The sequence below is a fragment of the Toxorhynchites rutilus genome, chromosome 1 (assembly GCF_029784135.1).
Source record: "Toxorhynchites rutilus septentrionalis strain SRP chromosome 1, ASM2978413v1, whole genome shotgun sequence".
Taxonomy (NCBI): domain Eukaryota; kingdom Metazoa; phylum Arthropoda; class Insecta; order Diptera; family Culicidae; genus Toxorhynchites; species Toxorhynchites rutilus.
The window spans coordinates 170,637,209-170,661,121 of NC_073744.1; the positions used below are offsets into that span (position 1 = coordinate 170,637,209).

The 23,913-nt window shown below is 39.2% G+C and overlaps 1 protein-coding gene across 2 annotated transcripts in view; it reads left to right on the plus strand.

The window, feature by feature from the left end:
- The window catches only part of LOC129762160 (probable serine/threonine-protein kinase DDB_G0282963), a 581,734-nt gene that overhangs the window by 107,727 nt on the left and 450,094 nt on the right, over positions 1-23,913 (plus strand). The gene's annotated exons all lie outside the window — the stretch shown is intronic.

Genomic DNA, 23,913 nt, shown 5'->3' on the forward strand with positions numbered 1-23,913 from the left:
GAAACTGAACCAAACCATAAAGTAGAGAAATACCATATCCCTGCAGCCTGCAACTGAAAATATAAGTCTGCAACAGAATAGAGTTTGCGTCGAAAATTAAATATCAGTAAAATTGCGAACAAGTCTGCGAATTTGGCATCCTTGCATTAATGAAAAACAAATCTCGAAATAATTCGAAGTCGAATGGATTGATAAAAGTGCTTATTCGAAGTCGAACGGGTTACAAAATGCATCATTTTGCTAATTTCATACCCGTTCGTGTACCGGAATAGAGGTGTACATCTGAATCAATTCTTGATTAATGAATAAATGAATATTTTGAAGATTGCTGAAAGTTTTTCTTTTTAGTGTGTGGGTGGATGAGTATAAGTATGGTATTGTTATTAACATAAAATTCAACTCTTTCGATCGTGTTGGTGGTCCCGAAACGAACCGATGAAATTTGAGTGGCCTTGTAAAAGCATCTGAAGATGTTCGATACGTGATTCATTTTTATTTTCGTGAGAATAACACGAGATTTTTCATGATCACTCCCTGCGCAGAATAGAAACTGAGGGCGCCATTTCACGGTGAAAACCGGAGCTCTGGCAACTCTATTCGAACCAATGCAAATTGAGCGTAGGCAATTTAAAATAGGGCTAGCGCTTAAAGAGCTCACGTATTGTGTAATGTTTGGAGTCATATATGTTTATATATGATTACGCTGGATAGTTACCTTTGGCAAGCGATGTTTGGATACCCATCCGGAAGTTTTCTTGGCGATTTGCAATTGGAATCACTGCTGGAGAAACACGCGGAGCACTTCATTTTAGGTTGTGATTTCTATGTTCAAGATTTTCTATGCTGGCTACAAAGAGGCGGCCATCTTCGCAACCCCTTGGTGAAAACGAAATAGGATCTATATAACCTTGCATAAAATTCATTCCGTTATCGTGATGTGACAATTTTTCATGGCTGTTCCATGCGAAAGCAGAACAGAAACTGATGCGAGTAAAAGTACTCCGCTCTGGTCTCCCAAACACTAATGCAAGCGAGCAAAAGAAATCACTGCTTGCATGTATTCGCTATAACGCTTTCTCCAGGTGCCTAGATTTTGCGTCCGTGCTCGGGAACACATTGCGATCACCAATTATCATCAATGGTCTGTTATGACTTCAAAAGCTTGCTTTCCAAGCAATTTTTAAGCTATTGAAACGATTTTTTGGACCAATAAGTGACAATCATATAACTCGTTGACATTTTACCTTCGTATGAAGTGATTATTATACCACTCCATTCAGCCGGTAAAGAGTTATTAACGTTCAAAACCTTGCAGCCCAGCGTCACTCTCTCGGTTTCAAAACTTTGAACTTACACCCCGATACAGAAATGAAAGACGTAGTCCTACGTCAAAAATGTCACACTTGCGGGAAGATTGAACTCTAGTAGCATAGAAATATTGAACGAAGACTTAAAAACATGTTAAATTTGCAAAATGATAACTCAAAAAATAACACATTTCTGATTTATATATTACTAGCTAACCCGGCAAACTTCGTCCCGCCCATTTACTTGATTAATTCTCGAGTAATGCAGAAATTTGTGTTTTATTTGTATGGCAGCCACCCCTAAGAGAGGAGGGAGGGGTATCTAACCACCATAGAAACATTCATTGCACCCTAAAGTTTCCATATGCCTAATTTGGTTTAATTTGCTTGATTGATTCTCGGGTAATGCAAAAATTTGTGTTTCATTTGTACGGCAGCCCCCTCTAAGAGAGGGGGAAGGAGTATCTTATCACCATAGAAACATTTATTGCATCCTAAAACCTCCACATGCCAAATTTGGTTTCATTTGCTTGGTTAATTTCCGAGTAATGCAGAAATTTGTGTTTCATTTGTATGGCAGCCCCCCCTTAGAGAGGGGGGAGGGGTCTCAAAATATCACGAAAACCTTCCCCGGCCTCAAAAACCCCTACATATCAATTTTCATGTCGATCGGTTCAGTAGTTTCCGAGTCTATAAGAATCAGACAGACAGACAGACATCACTCCATTTTTATATACTAGCTAACCCGGCAAACTTCGTCCCGCCCATTTACTTGATTAATTCTCGAGTAATGCAGAAATTTGTGTTTCATTTGTATGGCAGCCCCCCCCTTTGAGTGGGGGAAGGACTGTCTAACCATCATAGAAACATTTATTGCACCCTAAAACTTTCACATGCCAACTTTGGTTTCGTTTGATTGATTAATTTCCGAGTAATGCAAAAAATTGTGTTTCATTTGTATGGCAGCCCCCTCTAAGAGAGGGGGAAGGAGTATCTTATCACCATAGAAACATTTATTGCATCCTAAAACCTCCACATGCCAAATTTGGTTTCATTTGCTTGATTAATTCTCGAGTAATGCAGAAATTTGTGTTTCATTTGTATGGCAGCCCCCCCTTTGAGTGGGGGAAGGACTGTCTAACCATCATAGAAACATTTATTGCACCCTAAAACTTTCACATGCCAACTTTGGTTTCGTTTGCTTGGTTACCTTCCGAGTAATGCAGAAATTTGTGTTTCATTTGTATGGTAGCCCCCCCTTAGAGAGGGGGGAGGGGTCTCAAAATATCACGAAAACCTGCCCCGGCCTCAAAAACCCCTACATATCAATTTTCATGTCGATCGGTTCAGTAGTTTCCGAGTCTATAAGAATCAGACAGACAGACAGACATCACTCCATTTTTATATACTAGCTAACCCGGCAAACTTCGTCCCGCCCATTTACTTGATTAATTCTCGAGTAATGCAGAAATTTGTGTTTTATTTGTATGGCAGCCCCCCCTTTGAGTGGGGGAAGGACTGTCTAACCATCATAGAAACATTTATTGCACCCTAAAACTTTCACATGCCAACTTTGGTTTCGTTTGATTGATTAATTTCCGAGTAATGCAAAAAATTGTGTTTCATTTGTATGGCAGCCCCCTCTAAGAGAGGGGGAAGGAGTATCTTATCACCATAGAAACATTTATTGCATCCTAAAACCTCCACATGCCAAATTTGGTTTCATTTGCTTGATTAATTCTCGAGTAATGCAGAAATTTGTGTTTCATTTGTATGGCAGCCCCCCCTTTGAGTGGGGGAAGGACTGTCTAACCATCATAGAAACATTTATTGCACCCTAAAACTTTCACATGCCAACTTTGGTTTCGTTTGCTTGGTTACTTTCCGAGTAATGCAGAAATTTGTGTTTCATTTGTATGGCAGCCCCCCCTTAGAACGGGGGAGGGGTCTCAAAATATCACGAAAACCTGCCCCGGCCCCAAAAACCCCTACATACCAATTTTCATGTCGATCGGTTCAGTAGTTTCCGAGTCTATAAGAATCAGACAGACAGACAGACATCACTCCATTTTTATATATATAGATATAGATAGATGTAAAAAAATCTCAGATTTCCAGACTGACTTTATAAAAAAAATATAGCGCCCTCTATCTTTAACCGAGAAGACTATGAAAAATTAACTTCATCAATAATTACAAAAACGAAATCCAAAATTTTCCCAAAAGTAATATTTTTCCAAAGAAAACTAACTCATAAACTTTAATTTGATATGTCGATCATCTTTAGAAGTTCAAAAGTTATGAATTTTTATAGTGGAAAAAAGTGGAAAAATGTTGTTTTTCGAACTATCGGTTAACTTTGAAAAATCATATCTCAAAAACGAAAAAATAGCATCTCTGATATCGAGACATTTTATGGAAAAAATATATCTATCTCATTTTTATTCTTTTTTTTTTAGAGGCTTTTGGCCTCCTGGTCTGGTTCGACTTGTCAGTATCTTTATTTTTATCTCGATCGGAATGTGTCTGCAATCCATATCAACCTGTGTCAACTCGAATCGCTTTAGGGGGTCTCCGTAGCCACATTGGTTGCGCGTTCGCTTAGTAAGCGATCGATCGTGAGTTCAAAACTCAGGGCCCTCATTGACCATCTTTGTGTTGTTACAGAATAGCTACGTCCACGCAACAATCATCAGCGATGGAGATCGATCCACGGTCGAAATAAGATCGATTCATCCATACAACTGCTCTGCTCTGCCAGACACATCGGGCTACTGTTCTATAAATAACTCAACAATGATCAAACAACTGTCTCCGCTGTCCGGTGGTCCAACTGGATAATGGAAGAACAGAAAGAATACCCTTACGCCTAAATGGCTACTGTGTGAATGTACCATATGTAATAGTATATAAGGAATACTGGCGAATGGCAACTGTGTAATGTGCTAATTATAGATATGATAACCATGTGACATGTACACGATTAAAATTCGGCTCTGTTACAGCTAAAATGCTAATGAGCCTTAAATAAATAAATGGGATAAAAAAAGGCGGGTGGGTAATGTCGGGGACATAACCGGAGTGACGTAGGACTATACAAAGGGGACAGCTTTTCTTAAATATATATTTTAAATATATTGTTTTATTTTCTTCTCCTACGTGAATACCTACCTATCTACCTTAAAAATGGATTAGTTTAATGTTTACTCTTTATGAATATGTTGATGGTTCTGAAAAGAACCTTTGGTGTTGTGTTTTTGTTATCACTCGATATTCCCATCTTGTTCGGTTAAACCTTCCTGTTTAGCTATTGCGTTTGCCACTCGCCACAGCTTTCACAGTTGGAAAATTTCTTCCCATCCAGCTTGTGACATGTTGTTCAGTAAATTACATTTAATGCGACGTGCCGGAGAAACACTTTGTCACTCACTAAAACTTATTGTTGCCTTGATGAGCGCCGAACCGAAGCACTCCGACGGCCGAAACTCTATAATCGCTGTTAGGTATACTGGTGCTCCGGCACCAATCCGTTCGGCTTAGTTACCCTTGCGGAGCAATAAGTGAATGCGACCAACAGGGAACTGGAGACCTGCACGGTTCGAGTGAGACTTTGCCTTTCCCTTAACTTGTCCTCCTTCGTTACGTCCACGATGCCGATGCCGTACAACCACACGGGTTTACGGTTTGAAAGAAAATAAGATATTTTTTTGGGGTCCGCGTGTTTTATACTCTAGCGGTACACACTCACAGGATAGAGACAAATCGGCAGACTCAGCCAGAGGGGCGAGTCCAACGAGACGAACGAATGAGCGTTAAAAGGGAGCGATGGCAAAAAAATACATTCATTACGATTTGTTCGCTCGTTGGATTCACATGCAGGCTAAAAAGGGTGCTTTTCAGGATCACAAAATAATCTTCAATCTAAAGAGTTTATTGTTTTGTTATCACTCGATATCCCCATCTTGTTTGGCTAAACCTTTCTGTTTAGCGATTGCGTTTGCCACTCGCCACAGCTTTCACAGTTGGAAAATTTCTTCTCATCCAGCTTGTGACATATTTTACAGTAAATTACATTCAATGGCACGTCGCATTACCACCACTCAGTGTCGGATTGGAGGTAATTTTAACCTGTAATTGAACATTTGCGATGACAGTGGTACAGTGTCGACTTTCAATGTGGGGTCATAATTTGGACCCCGAACTCTATGTTTACAAAAATGTCCAACTAAATATCTCGCATTACAGGTCCGTCCAATTAGCTAAATGTCGAGATGAGTGTAAATTACTGTACTTTCAATCTAGAAGCAATTTAAGAATTGGTGAAAATCAATAAGCTCAGAACAACTGCCAAATTCACATACTCATCAGATCCTGGCAAACAAATTATGAAAAAATCAATTTGTTTTATGATTATTTTGGATAATGTTTTAGAAAGCATTGAACTATATTTCCTAAACTCTTTTTTGGAAGGTTTAATGGCCCTGAAAAGCGCCTTGTTTTATGGAATGGTTCCAATTTAGAAAACTTAGTACTCGTGGTTTTGAAAAAACCCATTTCGAACGCCCTCGATGCCGCCTTGTTCTGGATTTGCCACCAAAGCAGTTTGTATAAATAACAAACTTTTTTCTTCTGCTACCTGATGCCGTTTGCGATTGCGTTTGCCACTCGCTGCAACCGCCTGTTGTCTTGATGTCCACCGAACCGAATGTGTTCTGTTCCGAATGCGGGTTTTCTTATCGTCGCGAGCAGCTTTACCAACCAACTCGATCACTTCGGCGGCCGAAACTATATAACGCCGGCTAGGTGGACTGGTGCACTGGTACTAACAAGGAGCTGGAATTGACAGGTGGTTCGTTTTCGACAGTATGAGGATAAGGCATGGATGATGCGAGAGGGGATGAAAAATGACAGCGGCTTTTTTTGTTTATAAACAAAGTAGATCAAATCTTTATGCTACATAGCGGTCCCCACCAACATATACCTACGCTGGGCTGGTTTCAATCGAACTAGCTGTTGTGTCTCACAATCCGAACGATCAGGCGAGTCTTCAGCTAAAGCAATACGGCACAAGCCCACCGGTTATTAAGAGCCACCTCTTTTATATACCCGCTAGCAAAGCTCCCACAATCGCTGAGTTTCCAATCTCAGCAGCAACGGCAACAACCCTCACGTCCCGTAGAACAGCAATGCAGACAATAACTTGCAGCAGTCACCGAAACACTACAATGATGCCAACAGCGTAAACAAAACCAACATTTATGCCAAAACCAGGCTTACCCTGTAGCAGAAGCTTCTTTGGCGTCCTGCTCTCTTATTGTTTCACAAACCATTGTTGATATTTCCGTTCAAATAAAGCCTGTTCACGTTAAATTTCTGACACCAAGATGATGCCAGTAAAACAAAAAATCACGTAATACAACCAAAACGATTGTTTATTTCAGTAAAATAAACTTATAACTAAAACAAGGAAAGCTTACTTCGATGTTAATTACGTTGTCTGTAAAATTCACGAACTTTCTTGGGAACATCTGCCATTAGGTTCCGTACTTTTTGGGGAATTTAGTCTGCTTCTTGGTCCGGAAGCACTCGGCTAAGGCATTCCTTCGCATTGCAGTATAAAAAGCGAGACCCGGAAGCTGTTTGAAGTCTTCGAGAACATAAGTTTCATCGTCCATTATGGTGCATGAACAGTTTTGCAAAAAACTGGGTGTACCTTAGCACGGCTTTTTGTAGTGAAATTTCACTTATCATCACGATTGGGCACCTTTTTCACTTTGTACGCCTTCAGTCCATGTCTTTGCTTCACTTTTTGTACATATGATTTTAATTTTCCAACCTTTCGAGCCACATTTCTAACTGCAAGGTTGGGATGTTTCTCAATAATGGCAACCACCTTTCGGACCATCTGTCGGGAGCATACTTTTCGATTTGTTCCGCTTCCAACCTTCCGATCTTCTTCCTAAAAGTTATCGATCTTCGTGTCTGATTGTCCTTATATCCTTATATTCTCCTTTTCCTTTTCCTTCGCGAGAAATCAAATCCCTTCTTATAAACAATAGAATAAGGTGAAATGTAAATACATATCAGATATAAGATAGGCTTAAGAATTGAGTGTAATGAATGTGAGTGTGAATGTGAGAGTGAACATTGTCAACATATCCTTTTATCCCTTCCTTTTCCTGAAGAAAATATGTCACCCTTCTAAACTCGAGTAGACCGCGAGTAATCGGTTTTCTACACCATTAACATTAGAATTAAGGAAAAATGTTTATATATACTTGTAACAATACAGTCAGGAGTTTGGCTCCTTTAAACTTATGTAACTGAGCCTGTAAAAATAAACGATTTAATAAAAAAAAAACCTTCCGATCCACAGTTAAGCGCTGGTTAAACGATTGGCACACACTAAACACGGTACTCTTCGGCAGTTTTAGCTTTTCGGCGAGATCGCGTACCGTCAGTGTTGGATTTTGCTGCCGTTCGCGCAAAATGCGTTTGCGTACTTCCACTTGATTCGACGCCATTTTACCAAACTGAAGAAGAATGTAAACATGTTGGACATCGAAATAAAGAGGAGGGTTTCAGCTGTCATGTAAGTGAAATATTTCATTGATTAGTGAAATATTCCATAAACTATACTGAAAGATATTTGGGTTGGGCTTGCCATACAATGGTTTTGCTATTATTAAATTTGAGATATATTTTCTATGAGTGTGAGCTCCTTCGCCATTTTTTTTAAATACTGTATTTATTTGTTTCCTCTATTGAACAGCTGTTGATTGGAAAATCAAATAATTGTGGTATAATATAATTGAAAATCGAATTCGAAGATGTGTTATACACACAATTTCTTATACAGTGCAATCATGGGAATATTTACAAAACATTATTCTGTGTCCAGTTGTTTACTTACCATGTCTAAAATTGCATAGACAATACAGTTTGTCTTGTGTGTCAAACTACTAATGTCGTTCTGTGATATTGTTGTTCCAATAGACCAAAACACTACGTATTACATACAGCTGTAAAACAACAAACTCACCGATCTTTTCCACTCTTCAAATTATCGTAACGAACTTGTTTACCAAATCACTCATCCATGGCGTCGTCGTCGTCTTCAGCTCATCGCTTCACATACAGCTGGAGATGATTACGGAAAACACATTCCTTCGCAGCATCGTCAATCCAGTCGGCTCATCTCACAGTGGTGATTCGTTACGGCAAGGGAATTAACGTCTCAGCCGGCTTGCTTCCACACTTCCACGGTGAGCAATCAGTGATTGCTTCGCCCTCCTGAGGTCGAGCAAAAATAGCTGGCTGTAGCGTCCAGTCACGGAACAACGGATCCTTACGCTCCGTTAGCTACCGTGCGGCGGCGACGGAAGATCATCATCGAGCGGGATTAGGTGAGGTGACAAAATATGAAATTAAAAATTAATCTGCTACATCAACCATGAAGCGAGAAAAGGTTGGCCGCCGATTGCCTGACTCACTTTGGAGGGCAGATTGAGATCCGCGAAGTTAAATGGTTCGCCCAGTTGAAGCTTTCGGTAGCTCCATTCGGGAGGATGAGAATGAAAGGTCTGATTTTTGTTTCGGTTCGATGGGAATTCAGTGAGGTAGAAACGGAGAATTCGCTGGGGTTTTCCTGGACACCTGCTTGGGCTGGGGGGATCCGGGAAATTCGATCAACTTCAACTCATCCAGGTCAAGCAATGTGCGCTATCGAGAGTGTCGTGAATAAATATTGCAAGGGAAACAAAACTCATGCCCTTTAATTTAAATTCCTGCAACGAAGCGATCCTTTTCAGTTATGTAATGTTTAACCTTTCGAAGTCAAATCGAGTAAACAACGCACACAAACACAACATCACAGCATCGCTTCATGCACATCATTCCTATCGTACACGTTCCATCTGAACGAACTGATTAACACATCAAGCACTGCTGCGTAGAGGCCAAACATGCCGAACTACTCTAGACGCGTCTATCATTACAGCCAAGGCCTCTCGGAACTACGGAACGGCCCAGCGTTTGATTGAACCGGCGTTTGTTTGATTTCTGCTGATTAACAACATGCCACGGAGAGTCGGGTGAAACAGGATTAGCCTTTTTTTGTGAGTGTACGAACGCGCGCCCAATGTTTGATAATTAATGTCAATCAAACACTGGATGAAATGAATTAACTTTTCATTCGGTGGCAAACAAAATAAACACACGGCGAACGGCGAAATTGATACGCAGTTATAATGGAAAAAGGGCTATGTTAATGTTTGCGAAGGTAATTGAAATGTCGGAAAAAGTTGGCTCTAAAAATAACATTCCCCCGATCCAGTGGCCCACTGAGCGCGGCCGATATTGTGTCAAATTTACGATGGGCTGTTTTTTGACGGAGAAAAAAACCGCATTTAGTTATGACGTTTGCTCGGGATTAATATTTTAGTTTTAATTAACGATTCGTGGTACGGTTTGGAATTCATCACTCGTCTATTTGCGCGTGAAAATCTATATTATTCTAGAGCAGGGATTCTCAAAGTGTTTCTGGTGCCGATACAGAAACATACGTGCAATTTATTTAATTTTTTTTATTTTTGACGTAGGACTACGTCTTTCATTTCTATACTGGGGTGTAAGTTCAAAGTTTCGAAAACGAAAGCGTTACACCGGAGAACGAGATTTTGAGCGTTAATAGCTCCTAAACAACTGAAGGAAATGGTATGATAAACACTTCATTCGAAAGATAAAATGTCTACGCGTTATATGCTTGTTACTTTTTGATCCAACGACTTGTTTCAATAGCCCTAAAATTGCTTTCAAAACAGGCTATTGAAATCACACCAATCGGTATATAAGCGAGTGCCGCTCGGAAATCCACTCAGTTATGATTGCGCAACGATTGAGGTACGATCGCTGGGATGGATGGATGATTCCCTAACACAGACTTCAAAACCATGGAGCCTGGGGAAATCGACATAACGAAATAGATGCAAGCTGCGGGTACTTTTGTACTCGCTTGCGTTTCTGGAAATGGGAATGTTTTCCTAACACAGACTTCAAAGTCATGAAGCCTGGAGAAATCGGCATTGCGAAATAGATGTGAGCTGCGGATACTTCTGTGCTCGCTTGCGTTTCTGCAAATCGGAATGTTTCCCTAACACAGACTTCAAAACCAGGGAGCCTGAGGAAATCGACATTGCAAAATAGATGCAAGCTGCGAGTACTTTTGCGTTTTTGCAAATTGGAATGTTCCCCTAACACGGATTTCAAAAACATGGACCCTGGGGAAATTGGCACTGCAAACGGGTACTTTTGTACTCGCTTGCATTTTTGCAAACCGGAATGTGATTTCCCAATACAGATTTCGAAACCAATAAGTTGGGGAAATCGGCATTGCAGATACATTCAAGTCGTCAATACTTTCATACCCCCATGCATTTTTACACTCCGGAATTCGTTATGCTGACACGGTCTACAAAAGCGGGTACAAATGCAACGCTTTGGCTCGATTATTCTAGACTGCATTGGAAGATATTTCTTCATGCCGCCAGCTCACTGAACTTCTACGCATACCGCAAAAGCCAAAATGTTGATAACTATTGGCTGCGATAACTACTACCATATTGCATGAATTGACTTAAATTGGGATTTGTTTGCAATTCAATTCGTAAATAGTTTTGTTGGGGCTTACCCGTTCCTTTTCGAAGGATTTTCCACCGGCGATAAACGACGGCCCAGAAGAAGCGATGCAATGGCGGAATACACCGACGCTGGCTATCCGTTGAATCCGTTGACTCCAACGATGATGATGCTCGGCCACTTGTGCACTGCAAGTTACGCCTGATGCACTTATGTTGCACTAACAACCGCGAATTACAGGAGATTCGGGGGACTATCCAATCTCTAGATGAAATTCTTCTCTCAACTATGAATTTCTTTGAAGCTTATTCCGCGACTGCACAATAAAACACTGGATGGTTGACTTCACTCTCCAACGATATATTTTGTACCTATATGCCTATATATACAGTGTCCACTACTAGTGGACATCGAACGGAATTGTTCTCTCTTCGCTTTATCTCTTAGGTAGAAATTCTAGGGTGATCCCTTTAGATCGGTTTCAATATTCATCATAGATTTAGATATAAATTTTAGGTAACTAAATTAATTAGAAAATGAGTTCAAATAGATTTAAGCGCATTTAGTATTAAGTTGAGATATTTTGGTTAAGATAGATTAAGTAATTAATGCATGACAATATTCATCAAGTTTCATCCATTCACTAGTTTAATCAATAATTTAATCAATGCACACAAAAGATAGCTCTGCGCAGTGGCGATATAGTACCCAATGAGGAACATCCGAGGTGGATCGCTAATTGAAGAAATACAATTGATTACTAAGCCAACGGCAGTCCTACGTCAACCTAGCGGTTATTCCATAGGTATAACCCATACATTGTTTTTTATTTTCTTTCCCTTTTTTTTAATTTTATTTTTAATTTTGTTTTTCTATAACTTTTTTAGTGCAATACACTAAATTAAGATCACTACTGTCAGCATTAAGATTAATAAATTAAAATTAAGATCACTGCTGGTTCGTTTGAAGCTAGCGATTTTCCAGAAACGTCCAGAATTGGCCAACAGAAGAGGTGTTGTGTTCCATCAGGACAACGCAAGGCCACACAATTCCGAGAGCTTGATTGGGATGTTTTAATACATCCACCATATAGATCGGACCTGGTACCAAGCGATTACCACCCTTTTCGCGCATTGCAAAATTATATATATATATATATATATATATATATATATATATATATATATATATATATATATATATATATAGCCATTCCATGAAGACTTAATCATTGGCTTCAATTTGATACATCGATCATTCGAATCGGTCCAGTTGTTCAAAAGTTATAATTTTTGCAAAAAAAATCCTTTTTTGAAAAAGGAGGGGAAAATTAGTTTTTTAACCATCGGTTAAATTTGAAAGTTCATAAAAGCGAAAAAAATCACTTCACAGATTTTTGGATATCCTCAGCTTTCAAGAAAAAATATAAAAAATATAGCGCCCTCTAGGACATAATTACGACACCAAAATCCAAATTTTTCGCATATGTAGTTTTTTTTTTATAAAAAAGATCTACCAATTGTATTTAACTTTATATTCGATCGATCATCTAAATCGGTCAAGTAGTTCAAGAGTTAGGGATTTTCGAAAAAAAAGGTTTTTAGGAAAAAGGTGAAAAAATTTCGGACCATCCCAAAATCGAAATGGGCATCTCAATGGAAAAATTAAAAAAATACATGTAAATTATTAATAAATTAAATTATGTTTTGCGATAAAGAACAAATCTACCACTTTTCACGCAAATCTGAGAACCGCTATATCAGTTTGGCATGGAATGACTTTATGTATGTATGTTTAAAATCTTTCTTTATTTGGCACATGCTCATTTTTATGGTTTTCATTATACACACTGGAAACCCGTCTGTTAAACGCCCTCCTATTGTTTTCTACGTTAAAAACGGATGTTAGAAATAATGCGATAAAATTTACCAATATGGTCTTGTTTAGTTTTTTCTTCCAATGCTGAATTGGCGGAGCTTCGAACGATAGTTTGACATAGGTATTGTGAGATCTTGTCCGCGATGAGTATGTCTAATACGCCTAAGAAAACAGCTGTTTTTTTTTCAAATTTACCCAAAGATTATTGTTAGAATGTTGTGGTTGGTCGGTAGCTAGAACATAAATAGGACTACGTCTGTCGGTAAGGATGTCAAATCAGAAAACAAGATTTCACGAAATAGTTTAAAGCTAGTAACTATTTGTACTGTGAATGAATTTTGATTCTCATACAAATCCAATTGTAAATTAGATTAGATTTGTTTGATACACTAACCATTCCGATTCCTCATTCCTAAAATAGTTTAAATTAACGAAAATTGGAAATGGATCTGTTGCATTTGTGTACTTACCTAACCGTGCTGTCAAAACAGAGCAACCAAAGCAGCGACGAAGTATAATTAATATGTCACTTCAAATCTATTCCTAGCGTGTGTAAATCGCTCGCTAGAAATGCAAATGCAGAGCTCATTATACGGATACTGCGAAGAGGGGAAATATTGAAAATTAAGCCCCGCTTGCGTTTTTTTTTTCAAAAAAAGAAGGAAGAAGGAAGAAGGAAGAAGGAAGAAGGAAGAAGGAAGAAGGAAGAAGGAAGAAGGAAGAAGGAAGAAGGAAGAAGGAAGAAGGAAGAAGGAAGAAGGAAGAAGGAAGAAGGAAGAAGGAAGAAGGAAGAAGGAAGAAGGAAGAAGGAAGAAGGAAGAAGGAAGAAGGAAGAAGGAAGAAGGAAGAAGGAAGAAGGAAGAAGGAAGAAGGAAGAAGGAAGAAGGAAGAAGGAAGAAAGAAGAAAGAAGAAGGAAGAAGGAAGAAGGAAGAAAAAAGAAGGAAGAAGGAAGAAGGAAGGTTTAGGAAGAAGTTGTTGATGATCCATTGGAAATTCAACGGCAGCAATTGGAAGCAATATCTGATATGTGGTAACTGTCGGATTTCCGACATCTGCTGGTTTTCGTTGAAAATCTCCGACAAATTCTTACGGTCATTTGTATATAGGTTTCCTGATGAAGAACAATAGATTGAGTTTCTATTTTCACACTGGAAGCATGATTATTGATGCTATAATGCTTGGCTATAGGTTCCGCTCTTCCAAGCATTCATTATTTCCTGATTTATTGAATAATCCCGCTAAAACGCTAGAAACGGGAAAAATGCAACCATATAATCAGATTGTCAGCTTTGTAATACACTTCCATATTAGCCCTACTGAAAAATTCGGGAGGAACCACCGCTTGAGAGATCAATGATCAGAAATGGTCAGAAAAATTCACTGTTATATGATTATAAACACAATTCACATTTCTAGTCACCTGGTTTGAGTGTTCGGCTTTATCGAAGTGAAATTGTAAAACATAGTATATCTTCGGTGTGCTCTCAAAACCTAATGAGAGTCTCAACCGTCAAAAATCTCTCTGAAAGCTGTATAAAATTCTCTTTCGATAAGACCTCAGCGGTAAAACACTCTGCTGTTTTTGACGATCAAGATTATGGCAGGGAACCACGTTCATCAAACTAGCTGGCAAAACTGGCGCAAAATCTGTCTGCAAGATCGTGGTTATTGAAAGAAAAAGTCAGTTAAGAGAATCGATCAATGCAGATAGGTCCTTTCCAAAAGTTACGCGAGAATTAATCATATCCGCGCCAACAGAAAAACTGTCATCATTAGTTAACCATTCGTCACGATTATTTATCTCAAAATACTCCGAATAACCCTTAAATGCATGATGATGATATGTACATTAGGGTGGCAATGGATGTATGGAAAAAAATTCATCATCGAATTTCAAAAACCGACCATGTACAATTTGTTTATTGGCCCAAAAAATTACCTGTGCAAAGTTTCAGCTCAATTGGACATGATTTAGGGGTGCCTCAAAGCGCTCAAAGTTTGGATTTTTTGATCCTCGAAAAGCTTCCAAGGAAATTTGGAAAATCGATTTTTTTTTTCGATGCCAAATGATTTAAAAATTCAGGAAACGTCGAGATCTGGTGTCATCCCGAAAAAAAATGTTTGGCCGAAAATCGACCTTTTGGGACTTCGCCTGAGAAGCAATGAACGTATGGAAAAAAATAATTGTCGAATTTAAGGAACCGACCATACATACAATTAGTTTATTGGCACAAAAAAGTGACCTATGCAAAATTTCAGCTCAATCGGACATGATTTAAGGGTACCTCAAAGTTTTGATTTTTTTGCCTCTCAGTCTCAAAATGTTGATTTTCGGCCAGAAATTTGTTTTCGAGATGACACCAGATCTCGAGGTTTCATGCATTTTTAAGTCATTTGGCATCGAAAAAAATGTTTCGATTTTTCAAATTTCCTTTACTCACCCCTTGGAAGATTTTCGAAGATCAAAAATTCATAGCTTTGAGCGCTTTGAGACACCCCTAAATCATGTCCGATTGAGCTGAAATTTTGCACAGGTCATTTTTCTGGGCCAATAGACAAAATGTATATGGTCGGTTTTTGAAATTTGACATGACCATTTTCGCTGCCACCCTAATGTACATCAGTGTTTTCGTCCTTACATAATTTGTAAACGGTAATTCAAACATAGTATATTTTACTGTAAATAGATGCTAAAAATATCTATCTTAGTTTTTGAACGCAAACTTTCATGATATGGCAGTTCACTTTTTTAACTGTTAAAATTTGACAGCTTGGCGCAACACTTTCAAATACACACTTTATATTTAACACTAGAACTACCAACCGGTCAAAATGACCGGTTATATGATTTGTTCGCAAGATTTTGTGTTGAAATTTATTTTTATATTTTTTAGTGATGTTATGACTTTTTCTAAAATCATGTATTGATCAATATTATAAATTATTTTGGTCTCTCGCTTCCATTTTTTCTGATATACATATGTGGTATACCTATTTATACCGATCGGTCAAAATTGCCGGTCATGACTTTTAATATTTCTAATTCCTAAATTGCTTGGAAACAACGTCAATCTGCCACAACGGTGCCAGTCAATCCAAATTTCCGGAACAATTACTGCTTCTTAACCACAACAGTTGGGAAATTTTTAGAATTTTGTAATATATTGTGATGCAATTTTATCTTCTCATTGACAGTCTACCGAATACAACGGTAGAAATAGGTGATGTTGAAATTAGTGCAGTGGAAATACTCACAATATTGTGGACAATCGGGTTGATTAAAAAAAAAGTTACATTAGTTTGCAGTATAAGTAAGTTGTGTATATTTGTATTATAATGAGGGGAAAGAAATAAAAATATTCTAAATATATATATTTATCTAGTTATAAAACTCAACCCTAAATGCAAAAATGTTTTAGAGGACGTAACAGATTCAAGAGAAGACTTTGCTGACATCGATCAAGATGTTCATGAAATTAAATTCTGAAATTTGACCATGTTCAAATCATAAGAAACCTAAGGTTAGCCTCAAAAGTCTGGACTTGAGTCGGGACTTTATTCGCACCTTCTCCCGACTCATGTCCAATCACTGTTCGTTAGATGCGCTACTCTTTCGTTTCAATCTTGCCAGCAACAATCTCTGCGTCTGTGGTTAAGGTTATCACGACATCGAGCATGTTGTTTGGTCGTGCGAGATGTATCTTGTCGCCAGATCGAATTTAGAAAACTCCCTTCGGGCCCGAGGAAGACAGCCCAATGTGCCGGTGAGAGATGTGTTGGCTCGGTTAGACCTTGATTACATGACCCAAATATATGTTTTCCTTAAAACTATCGATCTTCGTGTGTGATTGTCCCTATGTCTTCATACCCTCCTTTTCATCCATTGCGAGCGATTGCCCCCCTTGGTATAAACAATAAAATATGTTAAAATGTAAATATACAATAGATATACGAATAGATTTAAGAATTGAGTGTGATCATCAACATTGTAACAATTCCCTTATATCCCATCCCCTTCCTGAAAGAATATGTCACCCTTCTAAACTCGAGTAAACCGCGAGTAATCGGTTTTCCACCTTACTAACCATAGTGTTAGGAAAATTGTATATGTATAGTTTTAAAAAATACATTTAAGAATTCGGCTCCTTTAAACTAATGTAACTGAGCCTGTAAAAATAAACGATTTATATAAAAAAAAAAATCATAAGAAAAAAGTCACAGGAGGGTTGTGTCCGAGACACGGCCGCATAGTTGACGTAGGCTTCCGTTAGGCTATCTGTTGATTTTGGATATGTTGGAAAAATTACATAGGTAAACTCCGTTTTGTTTGGTTGTTCGGTATTGTTTGTTCACTCCACAAGTGTTTACTGAGTGATGATGATAGAAGGATGGTAAACAGTTCTGGATGGTGTGTATCAGATGCCGAAGTGGAACGAGATATGATGAAAATTACTAACTTTTCAATTTTCACTTCCAAAATGTTACTTAATCTCACTAATTCAGATGTTCCACTACTATATCCTGTACTAAATTTTCTCATCTTTCAAATGAAGGCTACAGAATTGGCTTACGTCTAGTACTTTTCAGTGTAGAGCCAGTTTAAGGCAACAGAGTCCGAAACAAAACAAAATGTTCTATAGCTCAGTCATTGTTGAAATTCGAACATACACGTAGAAGGGATTTTTCATCAAATATGATCATCTATCATCTCCTGAGAGATTCTGGGAAAAAAAATATTCTTGTGAGAAAGGTGTTTTCTGGCTTTAGGGGGATTAATCAAAAATTAAATTCTTCTTTTATTTTCAATAAACCAAAAATATATGCATAAAAAACGAATAAAAAAACTTTTTTTGACTCGATTATATACAGGATTTGATTATATACAGTGAAAAGGAATCGGAAACCAATTGTAATTTGTAATTTTGTAATTTTGGTACAAACTTTGATTGCTCTAATTTACTCCAAACTTTGACTTTGACGATCGGCTAGAAAAAAAAAACGGCTGAACGTATCAATATGGAATTTTCACAGAAGTTTAGGGGATACACCATGCTAAAAATTTACATGCTAACATTCAAAATTACTGCAATATTTGCAAAATTACAGAAGATTTTATAAAAAAGTATAAAAACGTAATTTTAACACTTCTTTAAAATTGATGCAAAAAATTCAAATTATTTTTTTCCTCAAAGCAACAACAACGGGTTATACGGAATTTATTGGAGTTTCCAATACCACCTCTCCGTTTGCGATGCGATAATTATTTATTGAATTATTTATCATCAAAGATTAAGGGTAACTTTTCATTCAAACAAAAATATCTTTGCATGTAAAAGTTCTACATGGATGTTATAGGAATCAAATGAAAGCTGTTCAATAAGGTTGATTGGATTTGTTATTGAGTTGGTTAGCAAAAAATTGTGTTAGCCTACAAAAAGTTTGAAAAAAACAGAAAGAAATCGATTTTTCATTACTTCCTGATATTTTTGTCCACTACATCTACATACACCAAGATAAAATTATGTTCATAACATATTGCAAAACGTGAAAGTTTTAGCTTCAAAATGATATGCATCCCATCTTCATAAAGGGTGTGTCACATCAAATTGCATCACGGAAAAAACGCTGTAGAAATTCGCCCAGTAGACCGATCCTTTTGAAAATTTTAGACAGTAAAATAAAAACTATTAAACAACTTTTGGCATGTTCTTTTTATTCATACTTCGAGCCCAAGCCGTATGCTCGCACCTTCCTCTTTACCCCGTCCATAAGGTTCTGTACAACGTCAGGTTGTAGTTTTTTTTTTAACAGTTGGCTTCGTACCACTCCAACACGTCCTTTGAATAGTGGCACGAAGCGAGATCCGGCCAGAAGATGGTCGGGCCCTCGTGCTGCTTCAATAGTGGTAGTAAGCGCTTCTGTAGGCACTCCTTAAGGTAAACCTGCCCGTTTACCGTGCCGGTCATCACGAAGGGGGCGCTCCGCTTTCCGCAAGAGCAGATCGCTTGCCACACCATGTTCTTTTTGGCAAACTTGGATAGTTTCTGCTTGCGAATCTCCTCCGGAACGCTGAATTTGTCCTCTGCGGAGAAGAACAACAGGCCCGGCAGCTGACGAAAGTCCGCTTTGACGTAGGTTTCGTCGTCCATTACCAGGCAATGCGGCTTCGTCAGCATTCCGGTGTACAGCTTCCGGGATCGCGTCTTCCCCACCATGTTTTGCCTTTCGTCGCGGTTAGGAGCCTTCTGAACCTTGTATGTACGCAGGCCCTCCCGCTGCTTGGTCCGCTGGACGAGTGAACTTGACAAATTCAGCTTATTGGCGACATCCCGGACCGAACTTCTCGGATCACGTCTAAACTGCTTAACTACGCGCTTGTGATCTTTTTCACTGACGGAGCATTCATTTTTGCCGTTCTTCACCTTCCGGTCGATGGTTAGGTTCTCGAAGTATCGTTTTAGTATTCTGCTGACCGTGGATTGGACGATTCCCAGCATCTTACCGATGTCCCGATGTGACAACTCCGGATTCTCGAAATGAGTGCGCAGGATTAATTCACGACGCTCTTTTTCGTTCGACGACATTTTTCCAAATTTACGTAAAATTGACAGTGAAGCATGGCCAACGTAGATCATACATTCCTATCTGATTATAAGCGAAAGCTGAAGATATAATTCCTAAAAATTAAATTTCTACAGCGTTTTTTCCGTGATGCAATTTGATGTGACACACCCTTTACGTTGATTTTTCAAGAAGTTGCAGCATTTCAAAAATCACTTTGCACTTTGCACTCTGTTTCTCTAACTTTTTTGTCTTTTATATCTAAATAAAAATACAAATAAAAATACTATATTTTATGCAAATAGATGTGTTTATCATGTACTTGCAATATTAGAATGAAATATATTATATTCTCTGTAATTTTTTTTCGAATTTTTACATTTTGACAGCTAAACATCACACCGGTCAAAATGACCTGTTTGGTTGAAATAGTTATATAACAAATGTCGGTAGTTCTAGTGTTAAAAAGGAAAAATTATGCATTTAGGGGTTAAAGATACTACTTCAATAGAAACCGCAGAAATCATAACCCTATTTCCTTGAAAACTTATTTCCACCAACACCACACGTGGTTCTCTAGAATCAATTTCCACGACTGTCCGTTTGCACACAACGGAATTTACCAACCTTTTTCCATCGGTGCTCCGGAGTCAGAAAATGTAATTAATGCTACGATCCAAACAAGGGCCAGATATTTACCGACCCCAAAGGATCGATCAACAAGTCCTAAAAATAAGATAAAAATCAATTTCCAATTCATAACGCGTTCGTCGATTGTGCGGAAAAATCATTGCCCATTACTATCGGTTCGTTTTATCCGTGCCGACGCCTCGCCACAGCCACATCCGCCACCGCCGTGATGATGTGATGTGGTAGACTGCTGCAGTGGTCGACTACCGCGCGGGACCCAGGGCCGGGTCATATATCATCAAATCAGTACCCGGAGTAACGCGCGCGCCTGGACCTAAAAAGGCAAATAACAGAGAAAAAGAGTGTGGTGGCGCATGTTTATAAATGGAACACGCCGTCAGGCCGGCACAACATAGGCGAGCAAAACAATAACACAAATCTATGATTCATGGCACGAACTTTGCCGCCTTTGGATAACAGAAACAGACGCAAACATAGGCAGAGAGAGAGAGAGATAGGAAGAGAAAGAGCGCAAAGATGAAGGCTATCAGAAGACGTGTGCAACTGAACTACGCTTAACTTCTCTGAATGACTGTTGTTGGTTGATGATGCTGATGATGACGACGATGTTGAGGAAGACCCAACGCCACGAGATAACGAAGCGAAGAAACTAATTAAAAAAAGCACAATATCTCGAGGTTATCTCGCTTATAAGTGGATGCTGCCGGTCGGTTGCTCTCCGGTTGCCGGTTGAGTTTATTGTTTATGATGAAAACCATAATAATTGAAGTAAATAACTACAGAGAAAAAGAGCGCGCGCAAAAGAATGAGCAATCCGTGCGAGATAATGAATCACGACCGTGCGATGTTTGAGATGATGTTGCGAAGGCGCGGCGTGAGATGGGTCCACCGTTGTGGCTAGTGGAGGCAGTGGGAGGGAAGCGCCCTTGCTGAAAGGCCCCATGTATTTTTTTTTAAACAAACACCTAACGATTTCTTCAATTTGAGGAACAGTTGTGCGGTATGGTTTGTTTATTTTATTATTTGACATCGAACAAACAATTCAATTTCTCTGGTTCGGAAACCGTTATTGAGAAAGTATCGAATACCGGGGTATCTACGGGGGCCATACAAATGAAACACAAATTTCTGCATTACTCAAGAATTAATCAAGCAAATGAAACCAAATTTGGCATGTGGAGGTTTTAGGATGCAATAAATAAAGGGTGTGTCACATCAAATTGCATCACGGAAAAAACGCTGTAGAAATTTAATTTTTAGGAATTATATCTTCAGCTTTCGCTTATAATCAGATAAGAGTGTATAGATCACGTTGGCCATGCTTCACTGTCAATTTTTCGTAAATTTGGAAAAATGTCGTTGAACGAAAAAGAGCGTCGTGAATTAATCCTGTACACTCATTTCGAGAATCCGGAGTTGTCACATCGGGACATCGGTAAGATGCTGGGAATCGTCCAATCCACGGTCAGCAGAGTACTAAAACGATACTTCGAGAACCTAACCATCGACCGGAAGGTGAAGAACGGCAAAAATGGATGCTCCGTCAGTGAAAAAGATCACAAGCGCGTAGTTAAGCAGTTTAGACGTGATCCGAGAAGTTCGGTCCGGGATGCCGCCAATAAGCTGAATTTGTCAAGTTCATTCGTCCAGCGGACCAAGCAGCGGGAGGGCCTGCGTACATACAAGGTTCAGAAGGCTCCTAACCGCGACGAAAGGCAAAACATGGTGGGGAAGACGCGAGCCCGGAAGCTGTACACCGAAATGCTGACGAAGCCGCATTGCCTGGTAATGGACGACGAAACCTACGTCAACGCGGACTTTCGTCAGCTGCCGGGCCTGTTGTTCTTCTCCGCAGAGGACAAATTCAGCGTTCCGGAGGAGATTCGCAAGCAGAAACTATCCAAGTTTGCCAAAAAGTACATGGTGTGGCAAGCGATCTGCTCTTGCGGAAAGCGGAGCGCCCTCAGAAACGCTTACTACCACTATTGAAGCAGCACGAGGGCCCGATCATCTTCTGGCGAGATCCGCTTCGTGCCACTATTCAAAGGACGTGTTGGAGTGGTACGAAGCCAACGGGGTCACCTTCGTGCCAAAGGAAATGAACCCGCCCAACGCGCCGGAGCTTCGCCCAATAGAGAAATATTGGGCGATTATGAAGCAGGTCCTCCGGAAGAACCCAAAAGGTGTCAAATAGGAGGCGGACTTCAAGAGAAAATGGATTTCTGTTCAAAAAACAGGAAGTGGGTTATATCTATGGTATAACCGCAAGGGTGACGTAGGACTATCGTTGATTTAGAGATCATTTGTTTGAAGTTGAATCTGAATTCATTCTGAATGAATGAATATTTGGAGAACTTCGAAAACGAAAGCGTTACGTTGGAGGCACAAGGTTTTATGGATCCAATATTGGATACGGAAATATCCTACTGATGGGGAAGAATAATCTTCAGAAGCTATCCTGTTAATTGCGATTGATTGAAAAATCACAAAACAAAATGTATTTGGTCACAGTGTTACATGGATAGAAAACATTAAAGTAAACTCTTTCACATGAATGTAATTTTAAATTCCCAGAGGAACTGGCAGATTATTTTCAGTAACGATTAGATATTTCCACATTTTCCTCGATACTGGAAGCTCACCAGTGGTTTATGCTAACTCGATAACCATCTGTTAATAGCACTTGATTGAAACATATTTGGTCACAGTGTTACATGGATAGAAAACATTCAAATAAACTCTTTCACATGAATGTATTTTTAAATTCCCGGAGGAACTGGAAGATTATTTTCCGGATCTTTCTCGATGTTGAATGGCATCCAAACGGAAAGAATTCCGCGCGTGTGTGTGTGTGTGTGTGTGTGTAGCGGCTGCTTCGAGATCTTTCCGGGGAACCGTTTGTGGCATCACTCTCCTTCTGATGGATTCCCTTCTGGCCTAAGGTGCACAAACAGGCTCTTGGTGACACCGTTCATCCGCGCTTTCATGATAAATGAAGAGCTTCACCACAACAGCGACAACATGCTCCAATCGCTGTTCAATTAGAACTGAGTGGATTTCCGAGCGGCGCTCGCTTATATACCGATTGGTGATTTCAATAGCCTGTTTTGAAAGCAAATTTAAGACTATTGAAACAAGTTTTTGGATCAGAAAGTAACAAGTATATAACGCGTAGACATTTTATCTTTCGAATGAAGTGTTCATCATACCATTTCGTTCAGTTGTTTAGGAGCTATTAACGCTCAAAATCTCGGTCTCCGGCGTAACGCTTTCGTTTTCGAAACTTTGATTTTACACCCCGGTATAGAAATGAAAGACGTAGTCCTACGTCAAAAAACTACAACCTGACGTTGTACAGAACCATATGGACGGGGTAAAGAGGAAGGTGCGAGCATACGGGCTTGGGCTCGAAGTATGAATAAAAAGAAAATGCCAAAAGTTGTTTAATAGTTTTTATTTTACTGTCTAAAAATTTCAAAAGGATCGGTCTACTGGGCGAATTTCTACAGCGTTTTTTCCGTGATGCAATTTGATGTGACACACCCTTTATTTCTATGGTAGTTAGATACTCCTCCCGCTCTCTAAAGGGGGCTGCCATACAAACGAAACACAAACTTCTGCGTAACTCGGGAACTAATCAAGCACAATTTGGGATGTGAGGGTTTCTGGGTATGAGAAATGTTTGTATGATGATATGGCACCCTTCGCTCCTCTGGAATGGAGAGGGGGTCCCATAGAAATATTACACATATTTCACCCAAACATGACAATTGAAAATTTTCGGAAAACTCTGAAGGAAAAAGGGAAAATTCGGTAAAGTAAATTCCCATATGCAGCAATTCGAAATCGACAAATGACAAAACATGAGTATTTTTGATT